Genomic DNA, 12,153 nt, shown 5'->3' on the forward strand with positions numbered 1-12,153 from the left:
CTCTCCCTCTCTCTCTCGTGGTACCGTTATCTTTTCTCTTTGACTGGCTTCCTTACCTCTGGAGTTCCCCTCTCGCATTGGACAAGTCCGCCTCAATGCCTTGGTTTTCGTAAACGAAGAAACCACACATCCAGTACGCCTTTGGTGAGTCCAACTCAACCAGTGGTGGCTTCAAGTCTAAAACCACCCTTAAATGTGCTGTCTCTGAAACACTCCAGAGACGGCTGTTCCCTTCCCTTGGGTTTTGATCTAATGCCACGCGAGAGTTTACTGAACTCTGCCCCTGCTTTATTTATTCTCTTAGAATGAGTGTCTACGTAGGATTATTTAAGTCACGACTCTTAAGGCGACCCTATTCGATTTGAATGCCGGCGCTTGTGTGATCAACATATTCGGGGTCCTCTCACACAAAAGGGCCAATTCAGCGCTCGATATGAAGAGAATCACCTTCATGGCGCTGGCGGCTACGCCTCCTAGGAATCTTCAGAATCCCACTCAGTCGCCTGGTACCGGGACGAGCCCCCAAGTTTACTGTCGTGGAAACTAAAATGACTTGACTCAACTCAGAGCAAGGGCAAAGAAAGGAGCTCAATTTAAATTCAGCAGAATTGACCCCAGTACTTTCATCTCGATGCCTCAATGTCAGGGTTATCGGAGCATTCTTCAGATACTTCCCTTATACTGTTTCTTATCTCACACTCAAGTGCAATGACTGGGAGAACTCAGGTTGTTATTCTCTCATTCCCTGGTCTTGGACATAACAGTTTTTCTGCTTTCACTGTGTCCGACTCTCGCAAGAACGAGTTGAATGTTTACAAAATTGAAACAGCGACAAGCTGGCTGCAAACCTCAACAACGTATTGTTTACAAAGCTCAGCACAGCATTAAATGTTCGAAAATCATTCTCTTTCAAATTCCTCACGAAATGGATAACTTTCCATAACAGTAACTAAATGTATTCATGAGGGCACAGCGATAGATGTCATCTATATGGACTTCACAGAGGCGTTCGACAAGTTTTCCCATGGGAGACTGATGAACAAGGTTAGATCTCAACGAATACAGGCAGAACTAGCCATTTGAATATTGAACTGGCTGAACGGTAGAATGAAGAATGTGGTGGCCGAGGGTTGCTTTTCAGACTGGAGGCCTGTGACCAGTGGAGTGCCAAAAGGATCGGTGCTTGGTCCTCGACTTTTCGTCATTTTTATAAATGATATGGATGTGAGCATATGAGGCATAATCAGTAAGCTTGCAAATGACATCATCATTGGAGGTGTCGTGGACAGCAAGGAATGTTACCACAGATTACAACAAGATCTTTGTCAGATGGGCCAATCGGCTGAGAAGGGGAAGGTGGAGATTAATTAAGGTGAATGCGAGGTGCTGCATTTTGGGAAAGCAAAACTCAGCAGGACATTTCCACTTAACGGTCAGGACATAGGGAGTGTTGAGGAAAGAAGAGACCATGGAGTGCACGTTCATAGCTCCTTGAAAGTGTATTCGCTGGCAGATAGGATAGTGAACAATGGTATCCTTTGCATAATTGTTCAGAACATTGCGTCCATTTTGCGGCTGTCCCGGACATTGCCTCGTCCACTTTCGGAATATTGCGTGCAATTCTGGTTTCCTTCCTATCTAATTCATGCGGTGAAACTTGAAAGGGTCCAGAAAAGATTTACAAGGATGTTGCCACGGTTGGAGGATTTGAGCTGAAGGGAGAGGCTGAACTGACTGGAGCTATTTTGCCTCGAGCGTTGGAGGCTGAGGGGTGACCTTCTGGAGGTTTACAAAGTTAAGAGGGTCATGGATAGGAAAAAAAGCCAAAGTATTTTCCATGACGTATGAGAGTCCAGAATTAGAGGGCACAAATTTAGGGTGAGAGATGAATGATATAAGAGAAATCTCAGTGGCAACTTTTTCACACAGAGGGTTGTACGTGTATGGAATCAGCTGCCACAGGAAGTGGTGGAGCATGGTACAATTGCAACATGTAAAATGCACTTTGATGAGCATATGAATAGGAAGGGTTAGGAGGGTTATGGGCTGGCTGCTGGCAGGTGAACTAGATTGATTTGGGATATCTGGACGGCATGGGTGGCTTGGACTGAAGGGCTAGTTTCCTTACTGGATATCTCTATGATTCTATGACTGGGTTACTAGTGCACCACAGATCACACCAGATGTCCGGATTTCCAAAGTCCGCAATTTCCCCTCCTACCTGGTTGATGAAGCCCTCCCAAACATCTCGTCCATTTCCTCTACCTTCACATTCGAAACACACTCCTCCAACCCCAAAAAAGGGCAGAGATTCCCTGGTTATCACCCTCCACCCCCAGCTACCTCTGCAGATTACATACAACCTTGGCCATTTATGCCACCTACAAACGGAACACAACACCAGAGATATTGGCCGTTTCTTTTGCCACCACAGGAATTGCAAAACCTGCGCCCACACATCCCGCCAACCAGGGTCCATAGCCACAAAGCTGCCTTCCACATCATCAGACTTTTACCGCCATTTCCATACATGTCAGTTACTGTATCCATTGCTCCAGATGCATTCTCATCTGTGTTTCGAAGACCGGATGCTGACTCGAAGAGCGCTTCAGGACTCCTACACCAAACACCTCTTGGCTAAAAACTTCAACTACCCTCCCACTCCACCGAGGACATGCCGGTCCTGGGCCTCCTCCATTGCCACTCCCTTACCACCTGACTTTTGAGAAAATACACCTAATTTTCAGCCTCGGGAAACACCAGGCCCATGGCATCAATATAGATTTCAACAGTTTCCCCATATCCCCTCCCCCCACATAATCCCAGTTTCAAACTTCCATCTCAGCACCGCGCTCAAGGCTTGTCCTACCTGTCCAACCTGCTTCTCTCTGACTCTCACCAGTTCCCCCACTTCCATCTATCTTTTGCACTCTCAGCTGCATTTCCCCCAGCCCCACGCCCCTGCCATTTAATCTCTCCACCTGTGAGTCTCAAACCCACAACACTAATGAAGGGCTTTTGCTGAAACTTCGATTTTCCTGCTTGTCGGAAGATGCCTGAACTGCTGTCCTTTTTGAGGAATATGCTCCTGACTAATCTCCAGCATCTGCAATTCTCCCTTTCAACGACGTCATTGAAGCAGTATTGTGAGTGCCAGCTTCATTTTATTTGTGTATTTCACGCTCTGTCCGCCCACAAATCTCAGGCACGACATCTGATCTTGTTCTTGATTGCAGATGCTGCTTGACATATACTGTTTTAATTACAACATTTTTAATATGTAAATGTTGTCTCGATTCTGTGTCTTCATTCACAGTGTTATAACCGATCAACTGTGCATTAGCAGGAGTTAGCTGCAGTTTCCCACACATCAAAAAAATCTCCACATTAATATTGATTCCCACAAGAATTCGCTGTGCAAGAAAGAGAAAAGAACAACTTTAGTAACTTAAGATCAGTTGATGTTAAAAATCCCCATCTTCAACTGCTGCGGTCAGATCGACTCGACCCGTCCTTCTCCTGAGGAGTGCCGTGAGCTTAGAAAATACTCAGACACAGATGCATGGGTTTCAAACAACAGATTAAACATTGGTGTAAAATTTGCCATCCCTTTTATTCAGTTGTGTTCGAAATGTAAACAGTTCTTAATCTTAACAATCTAATTGTGTAGTCTCTTCCTGATTATCCTCGCTGCATTCCTGCCCATTCCCAGTGAGAATTAACTGGCTTCTGATTGGTTAAAGATAGTTCCTTATGGGAGAATATGTCACTGCATCGATGATGTCAAAATGCAGCGTGATTGTCCGGGACACGTAAATCGTTTCATGTCCGGCTTTTCCTCAAAGAGTAACATGTATCTAGGACCCATTCCAGTGCAGGTTCACTGGGAATTCACACTTTCTTTATTTCATATATAACACATCATATCAGAACATTTACTGAAAGCTAAACATCGTGGTATGTCAGAAATTCCAGGTGCATTTATTAAAATGAATGTCAGTCACAACAGCTATCTCCGTCGTCTTGCTCTCATTGGTCGTGACGAGATTATCATATCTAGTTTCCTAAAACATAATTTATTGGCAAACAATCGAAATATCTCCAAGGAGTTATACCAACTTGTTCAAATCATCTCACCTTTCTTGACTTTAATTGCAACCAGGGTTGATACTACATCCAAAGGTTGTCCTAATGTACATAAGAAAGAAGTTATTTCATTTTGATTGTCACTTCGAACAACTATTTCATAACTTTATTTATAAAACTGGAAGCTCCTTGGTCGGTCTAAATGTGCAGGGTTATTGGGATAGACCAACGCCTGACACTTGCTCTAAAGAGAGCCAATATGACCCAAGATTCCTCTGCTCCTTCACTCTGCCAGGAATCCTTTAACCCTGTGTTCTGCATTGACAATCGCACTTCCAAAGTGAACGACTCCATACTTTTTCGGGTTTATCTCCATCTGCCACATATCAGACCAGTGCTGCAAACTCGCAATGTTTCATTGCAATCCACAACAGCCGAATACACGACCGACAACTCCACCAACCTCCATGTCACCGGCAAAATTAGTACCTCACCGTTCTTATTCCTCATCCAACGTTTTTATAAACATCACAAAGAGCAGAGCTCCCCTAGCCAATCCCTAATGAAGTTCACTGGACACCGACCTCCACGATGCCCTTTCCAATAATCTTCAGTGTACACTTGATGGTCACTGTGAGGAAATGTTTTTATCTAATTTATTAAGCCTGCCAAAATACACGTTGACAGATGAAAATTAACTGAGTATGTCCTGCAATATTTTACCGGTTTGGAAAGTTAAGGAAATACTTCTGTCCGTAATTTATCCTCCTACATTAAAAAAAGTAACACTGGTGAAGGAAGAAACGGAAATCAATCTGCACATGGTACAGATTTAGTGAAGGATTGAAGCATTTCATATCTGTCCCTCCTGTCTCTTTATGTATTCTCCACTCACCAATACGTTTACTTATCATTGAATAAAATTAACAGCTCTAGTCAGTGTTATAAAGAATTTATCATCTGCATGGCTGCCAAAATGTCACAGCAGATCGTATGATTATTTGAGTCATTTCCAACACAACGAATGAATGAATGGCTTCTCACTGGTGTGAACCCACAGGTGTCTCAGCAGCGTGGACGCCTGAGAGTATCCTTTTCCACACACACAGCATTTTTCCTTCAGATTGATGCAAGAGTGGAATGAGCTGCCAGAGGGAGGGGTAGAGGCTGGTTGAAGTACAAAGTTTATAATACATCGGGATTGGTAAATAAGTAGGAAGAGATATACGCCAAATGCTGAAATATGAGATGAGAGTTATTAATGATATACTATCAGCGTGGACAAGTTGGACTGAAGGATCTGATTCTGTGCATTCAATTTCTATGACTCACTCTCTCCCCCTCTGTCTCTTTCTCGGTCAGGTCTCGCTGCGGTCTTAACCCAGTTCAGGCCGGGAAGTGAGATTGAGGCTGAGTCAGTGGAATTTGGAGTCCTCCAACTTCTAACCATTTATACACAATCGTATCCCTGGGAATGGGAAAACTGAAGTCTACTCCAGTACTGGCAGACTTCGAGTTTGTCCCATGCTGTGAAGGTGTGTGTGACAAAGACATGGAGGGTGTGTAAGATGTAGAGTGGGAGAATGTATGAAAAACATGGGGAGGTTGTGTGAGACTATAACAGTGATGATGTATGTGACCAGACAGGCAGCGGATGTATGACAAAAACAGGCAGGATGTCCTCAAATATGAGAGAGGTTTTAGATAATTTACTTATGTTTGCACTTGCCATTGAATGTTTTGATGGACAGTTTGCATATTCAGCTGCCATTTTATTTGTTTCTGGAAATATTAGCATGAAATAAATTAAATATGATCCCTCAGCACTGACCATCCGAGAGTACCCACTCTCCAAACACTGAACGGGCGACGATAGCACTTACTCAGCACTGAACCTGTGACAGTAACCTCTCGCTCAGTCCTGACCCTCCAACAGTGTCTGCTCCCTCAACACTAACCCTCTGAATGTGCCCACTCCCTTAGAATTTGCCCTATTACTGTAACCGATCCTTCAGCACTAACCATCTGAGAGTTTCTGCATTCTCAGTACTGATGCTCTGACAGCGTCATCTCTCACAGCACTGAATCTCCAAAAGCGCCTGCCCTTTCAGCACTGACCTTTTGCACTGGAAAGAGAAAGCGCCGTTCCATCCGTTCTGGCCCTCTGACGATGCATGCTTTCTTGGCTCCCTGACGGGAGCCTGGTCCTCGTGTACTATTTTACTCACTTGTACAGTGTTCAGAAGTTTCGAAGCAACCAAAGATATCATTTGTGAATTGCACCGGATCATAACAGCAGTCTCCAGCGAGTGTGGGAAACAGAGGGAGGTGAGCTGAAAAACTATTTGTCCCTATCAACTTTGATGAATCCTGCCTCATCCTCAACACAGGTCCATAACCTGAGGCCAGACTACCTTTTATTAACAGTCACAGGCCACATTGGATTTGTTACTGTGTAATTGGCCTGGTGTTAGATGTGAAGGTAGGTGAGCAATTGAGTGATCGTGAACACAGTTCGGTATGTTTACTTAAGCAATAGAAAGGGATAGTTATGTACTGCAGGGAAAGAGTTATATCCGAGGGAAAGGCAATTAGGATGACATTTGGCAAGATTTAGTTTGCACTAGATGTGGAAGGAAACGGACGGTATGAGCACAATTGAAATGTGGAGCTTGTTAAAGGAACAGATATCGCATGTACTTGATGAGTATATACCTGTCAGTTATGAAGGAAGTTGTCGAGCGAAGCAGCCGTGGTTTACTAAAGAACGTAAAGCTCAGGTCAAGAGAAAGTAGGAGGATTATGTTAGGATTTGACTTGAAGGCTCAGTTAGGGCGATTGAGAGGTACAAGTTAGTTAGGAACAACCTGTATAGAGAGTCCAGAAGAGACAGGAGAGGACATGAGAAGTCGCTTGCGGATAGAATCTTAGAAAACCCTAAGGAATTCTACGTGTATATCAGGAACCAAAGAACGACGAGAGGAAGCTGAGGACTAGTCAAAAATAGGAGTGATGAATTGTGTGTGGAGTCAGAGGAGGTAGGAAGGCGCTAACGAATATTTTTCGTTAGTATTCATATTGTTTTAAGACAACGGTGTCAAGGAGAATCTGAGATACAGGCTACTAGACTGGATGGTTTACAATGCGGTTTACAAGGAGGACCTGTTAGCAATTCTGGAAGGGGCGAAAGTAAGTAAGTCCCCTGGGTCAGCTGGGATCTATCCAAGGATTTCCAGGGAAGCCGGGGGGAGATTGCAGAGCCTTTGCCTTTGATCTTTATTTTCGATATTGTCTACAGGAATAGCACTCGAAGATTGGAGGATAGCAAAAGTTGTTGCCTTGTTGAAGAAGGGTAATACAGATGACCAAAGTAATCGTAGACTAGTCAGCCTTACCTTTCTTATAGGAAAGAATATGGAGCTGAGTATGAGAGAGATGATGTATAATCATTCAGCCAGCAACAACTTGATTTCAGCGGGTCCACATGGTTTCGTGAGTTTTTCGAGAAGGTGACCAAGCATGTGGATGAGGGTAGGGCACTTGACGTGGTGTATATGACGTCTGTAAAACCTTTGATAAGATTCCACATGTTAGGCTGTTGGAGAAAAAGCAGAGGCATGGTATTGACGATGATTTCGCTGTTTGGATTAGAAACTGGCTTTCTGTGAGAAGGCAGCAAGTGGTGGCTAATGAAAATATTCACCCTGGAATCCGGTAAGGAGTGGTGTGGCACAACGATCTGTTTTGGGATCACGGTTGTTTGTCATTTTCGTAAATGACTAAGATGCGGGCATAGGGTGAATGGGTTAGTAAGCTTGCGGATAACACGAAAGTTGCTGGAGTAGTGGGCAGCGTGGAAAAATGTTGCAGGTTGCAGGGGAGCTGGAATAATTTGCAAAATTGGTCTTAGAGGTGGCAAATAAAGTTCAATGCAGCTAAATGTGAAGTGATTCACATTGGGAACAATCACAGGAAGGCAGAATACTGAGTTAATGGAAAGATTCTTGGTAATGTGGATGGGCAGAGTGACCTTGGAGTCCATGTACAGAGTTTCAAGCCAGGTTGATTTTTTTTTTGATTACTCACCGTGTGGAAACAGACCTTGCGGCCCAACAAGTATAAACCGACCCTCCGAGGCGCGACGCAGACAGACCCATTTTCCTACACTTACCCCTTTACCGACACAGCACATTTTTTGGATTGTGAGGGGAAAACAGAGTACGGGGCGGAAACCCACACAGATAGCCGCTTGAAGGAGGAATTGAACTCGCGTCGCTGGTGTTGCGATGCAGCAGTAATAACCAGTGTGCTCCTGTGAAACAGTATGACGTCGTCGGTTTTATTGGTAGAGGATTGAGTTCCTGAGCATAATGTCATGCTGCAACGAAACAAAACACTTGTGTGGCTCCACTTGGAATATTTTGAACTGCCTGGTCGCCCATTCCAGGAAGAATGTGGAAACATTGGAAAAGTTGTAGACGAGATTGAACAAGATATTGCCTGTCCTGAAGGAAGAGTCTTATCAGGAAAATCTGAGAGACTTGGGTCTGTTCTCATCTGAAAGAAGTCTGAGAGCAGATTTGATACAGAGTTACAAGATTTTTGCAAGGTTTGTGAAGATGTGCAGCTCAGGTTGAGGTTGAGTGTGCAGGTCTGCTCGCTGAGCTGTTGGTTTGAATCAAATCTACAGCTCTGCGATCAAAACCACTCCAGGGAGTTACAAGATGATAAGAGGATTAGATAATGTAGACGGTGGAACTATTTTTCTTAGGAAGATGATGTCAGCTTGTACGAGTGGTCATAACTACAAATTGAGGGTATATAGGTTTAAGCCAGATGTCAGAGGCAGGTTCTTTGCTCAGAGAGAAGTAAGGGTGTGGAATGCCATGCCTGTCAATGTCGTTAAATTGTGGAAATGTAAACAAATCTTGGATAAACACATGGATGATGATGGGATAATATAGGGGGATGAGTTTAGATTAGTTCACAGGTTGGCACAACATCGAAAGCCAAAGGGCTTGTGCTGCGCTGTATTGTTTCATTGTTCTACGTTCTAAAGCTAAATATCCACATCGGGGACCTCCAACCCCATGGCATCAATTAGGATTTCACCAGTTTCCACATTTCTCCTCCCTCCACCTGACCTCACTTCAAAACTTCCAGCTCAGCATCATCCTTATGAACTGTCCCATCTGTCCCATTTCCTTCCCACCCATGTGCATCACCCTCCCCTCCAAACTATCAACTCTGCAACCTCCTCCGTGCACCTGTTGCATTCCCACCCACTCAACCTGTCACTAACCATTTCCAGATTCCACTGTCCTCATCGCAAAATGTCCTCCCAGCTGTTGTGTATCGTCAGTAAAACTGCGGACATTTCACTCTGCCAATTCCATCAAGTCATTAAGGCAGATATAAATTATGGAAGTCGTATGACTCACCATTCCAGCACTTTACTAATTACTTTTTTACAACTTGAAAAATACGCAATTATCCAGATTCTGTATCTTCAATTAAACAACGGACAATCCTGGACTTTTTTTTTAACTTTTCACCGTGAACTCCGATCTTGTGCAATGGCTTTTGATACGGTCTCTTATGGAATGCCTACAAACATTTGATCAACTCTGCTCGAAATATTATCAAAGGCCTCTGACAAAGTTGTCAAGTGTGTTTTTCCATTCAACAAATGATGTTGACTCAGTTTGACTCTAATCATCTTTTCTCAACGTCCAGCAATTTCTTTCTTCATGATTGTCTCTCGCAGTTTCCAAATGACAGATGAGTTATTGGAACAGATGGAAGTCATTCGTCCCGTTAGGTCAGCTCCAAGTTTTAATGAGGTCACGTCTGATTTGGTTAATTCTTAATGACACTTTTCCGTCTTATCCCCATTCTTCTTGATTCCCAAAGTGACTAATTGTGCGGCCGTCTCAACCTTGATTATACTCAGCCTTGACAGCCCTTCAGTGTAAAGAATTCTGCAGATTTGCTACTCTCTCAAAGACAGAATGTCCTTCTCATCCGTGTCTTAAATGATTAACGGTTCCCCTGAGATTAGGCTCTATATATTCTTCGCAAATTTCGTTTTTCATTAAATATCTTTAGTCCCAGACTTCTGGAAACTGACACTGATCGTTGGCAACATTTCCTGCACAACATCAACCCACCCATCCGCACTGCGCCCTCCCCTATCATTATAAATAGACCATTAAAATCTCCATTTAACCTTCTTTGTTCCAAAGAGAAGAATCCCAACCTCAGTAATTTCTCGACAAAAGGTCTTTGCTCATCGCTGGACATCATAAAAGGCGGAGAATTGCGAAGCAGTTTGGGGAAAATATCACCACTGGGAAGGTTAAAACAAAACATGGGAAAATAACAGTGAACGCATGTCTCCAGCTTTGGAAAACTTTAGAATCTCTTTGGGAAGCGAAACCACAGGTGAATGAAGGGTGGATTGTCCCACTTAACACAGCCAGTCTTTAAGAGGCCGCGACTGTTGATTCTGTTGTTCTCTAGACATGAACCAATTGGAGACATAGAAAGGATTTTCATTCCTGCGCGTCAGGAATTCAAACCTCGCCACGGCTACAAGACCACGCGAAGACTCGGGTGCAAACAAGTTACGAAAAAGCCTCGAAGAGAGCAGGAATCCTGTTGTAGAAAAGTTGGTTGTTGTGACGTGGATGTGTTTCCAGCTGGTACAGGATTGTTGCCATTTCACTGCAGTGAATTTCCCAGGATTTATCTTGCAAAAGAAAAACTGATACAGGACATCAATCACTTCGTGAAGGGCAGGCTGAAGTTTGAATTCGTGAAAAGCCTGTTTTTGGATCGTACAATGAGTCAGTTCACCCCGTCTCTGTTGTGTAATTGGTCAACACGTTCATCCATTAACCGAACGGTTGGTTGTTTGGGACGTTCCAGGGTCGGACCTCTCACTGTTCATACTTCATTGGCTTTCTTTCCTGCACAGCTCCGGGTTTTTAATGTGGTCACGAAAATGTGCCCCAAACAGGAATCTTATCCAGAATCGCAAAGGAATTTCTGTATCGTTTTAATGGCTAATGCAAAGGACTGTGGATGTTGGGAATCTGAAAAAAAATAGAACATTCTGGGGAATGTCAACAGGTTTGTCAGTATTACTGGGAGAAAACGGAGTTCTGATAACGTTCTGAAGAAGTTTTGAAACACTGAATCGCCTTTTCCAAGCCCAGATCCTGCTCGACCTGCTGAGTATTTTTCTGCATTTTCCGCCGTCGTTTAAGCTGAATATAGATCCCACCTATCGGGGTGAAACACCCAGACCCACTTTGTCCCGACATTTCATCGATTTGAAAGCTGTGGGCTTTGAATTCAAATAAACCAAACAATGATTCACTACTGCTAAGCTCCCCAGGGACAGAAACCTGGAAATGAGAACGCTGGCCATCCATTTGTAGTTGTGGCCGAGTGGTTAAGGCGATGGACTTGAAATCCATTGCAGCATTCCCACGCAGGTTCGAATCCTGTCAACTACGGAGAACTTGGGTAGCCTTTCACTTTTGGAGATTCAGATCACGGCGGGAGAATCACTTCATCCAGGTCATGAATGGTGCAAATCTCCAGTTCACTCAATGAACTGCACAGATGCACGCTTGTTGTGCCAAATTTGTTTAGACTCGTTACAACACAGCGTAAACCCTCCAGCTTACGATAAAACCAGTAACACAGAAAAGATTTATGCTGTACAGGAATCTGCAACAATTCGATTGGCCAAGAACTACACGAAGTAAAAATTCAGCACTTCATTTCTAAAGTAAAAGAGAGATTAATTAACAAACCAATGTATATCTATTACCCATTTTGATGTTCCATTCGATAATGCTATTCAGATAAAACTCCCAGTTAAGGTTTACAAAACATAACTTCTTTATCAAAACCAGGCAGCTGTAGGTTCTTGTCTTCGGATCTTCCTGTCTCTTCTTTGTCCCTGTCAGGAGATACTGTGTCAAAGATCACGGATCGAAAAGTTATTTTCCAGATGTATATATTTTCAAGAAGATTGTTACATGCATGGTCTTG

The 12,153-nt window shown here is 43.6% G+C and overlaps 1 non-coding gene across 1 annotated transcript; it reads left to right on the forward strand.

The window, feature by feature from the left end:
- Positions 1–11,527: 11,527 nt before the first annotated feature.
- On the forward strand, positions 11,528–11,609 carry trnas-uga (transfer RNA serine (anticodon UGA)). The gene has a single exon. It is a non-coding gene; the product is annotated as a tRNA-Ser (tRNA).
- The last annotated feature ends 544 nt before the right edge of the window (positions 11,610–12,153 follow it).

This window comes from Hemiscyllium ocellatum, chromosome 28, assembly GCF_020745735.1.
Source record: "Hemiscyllium ocellatum isolate sHemOce1 chromosome 28, sHemOce1.pat.X.cur, whole genome shotgun sequence".
Classification (NCBI taxonomy): domain Eukaryota; kingdom Metazoa; phylum Chordata; class Chondrichthyes; order Orectolobiformes; family Hemiscylliidae; genus Hemiscyllium; species Hemiscyllium ocellatum.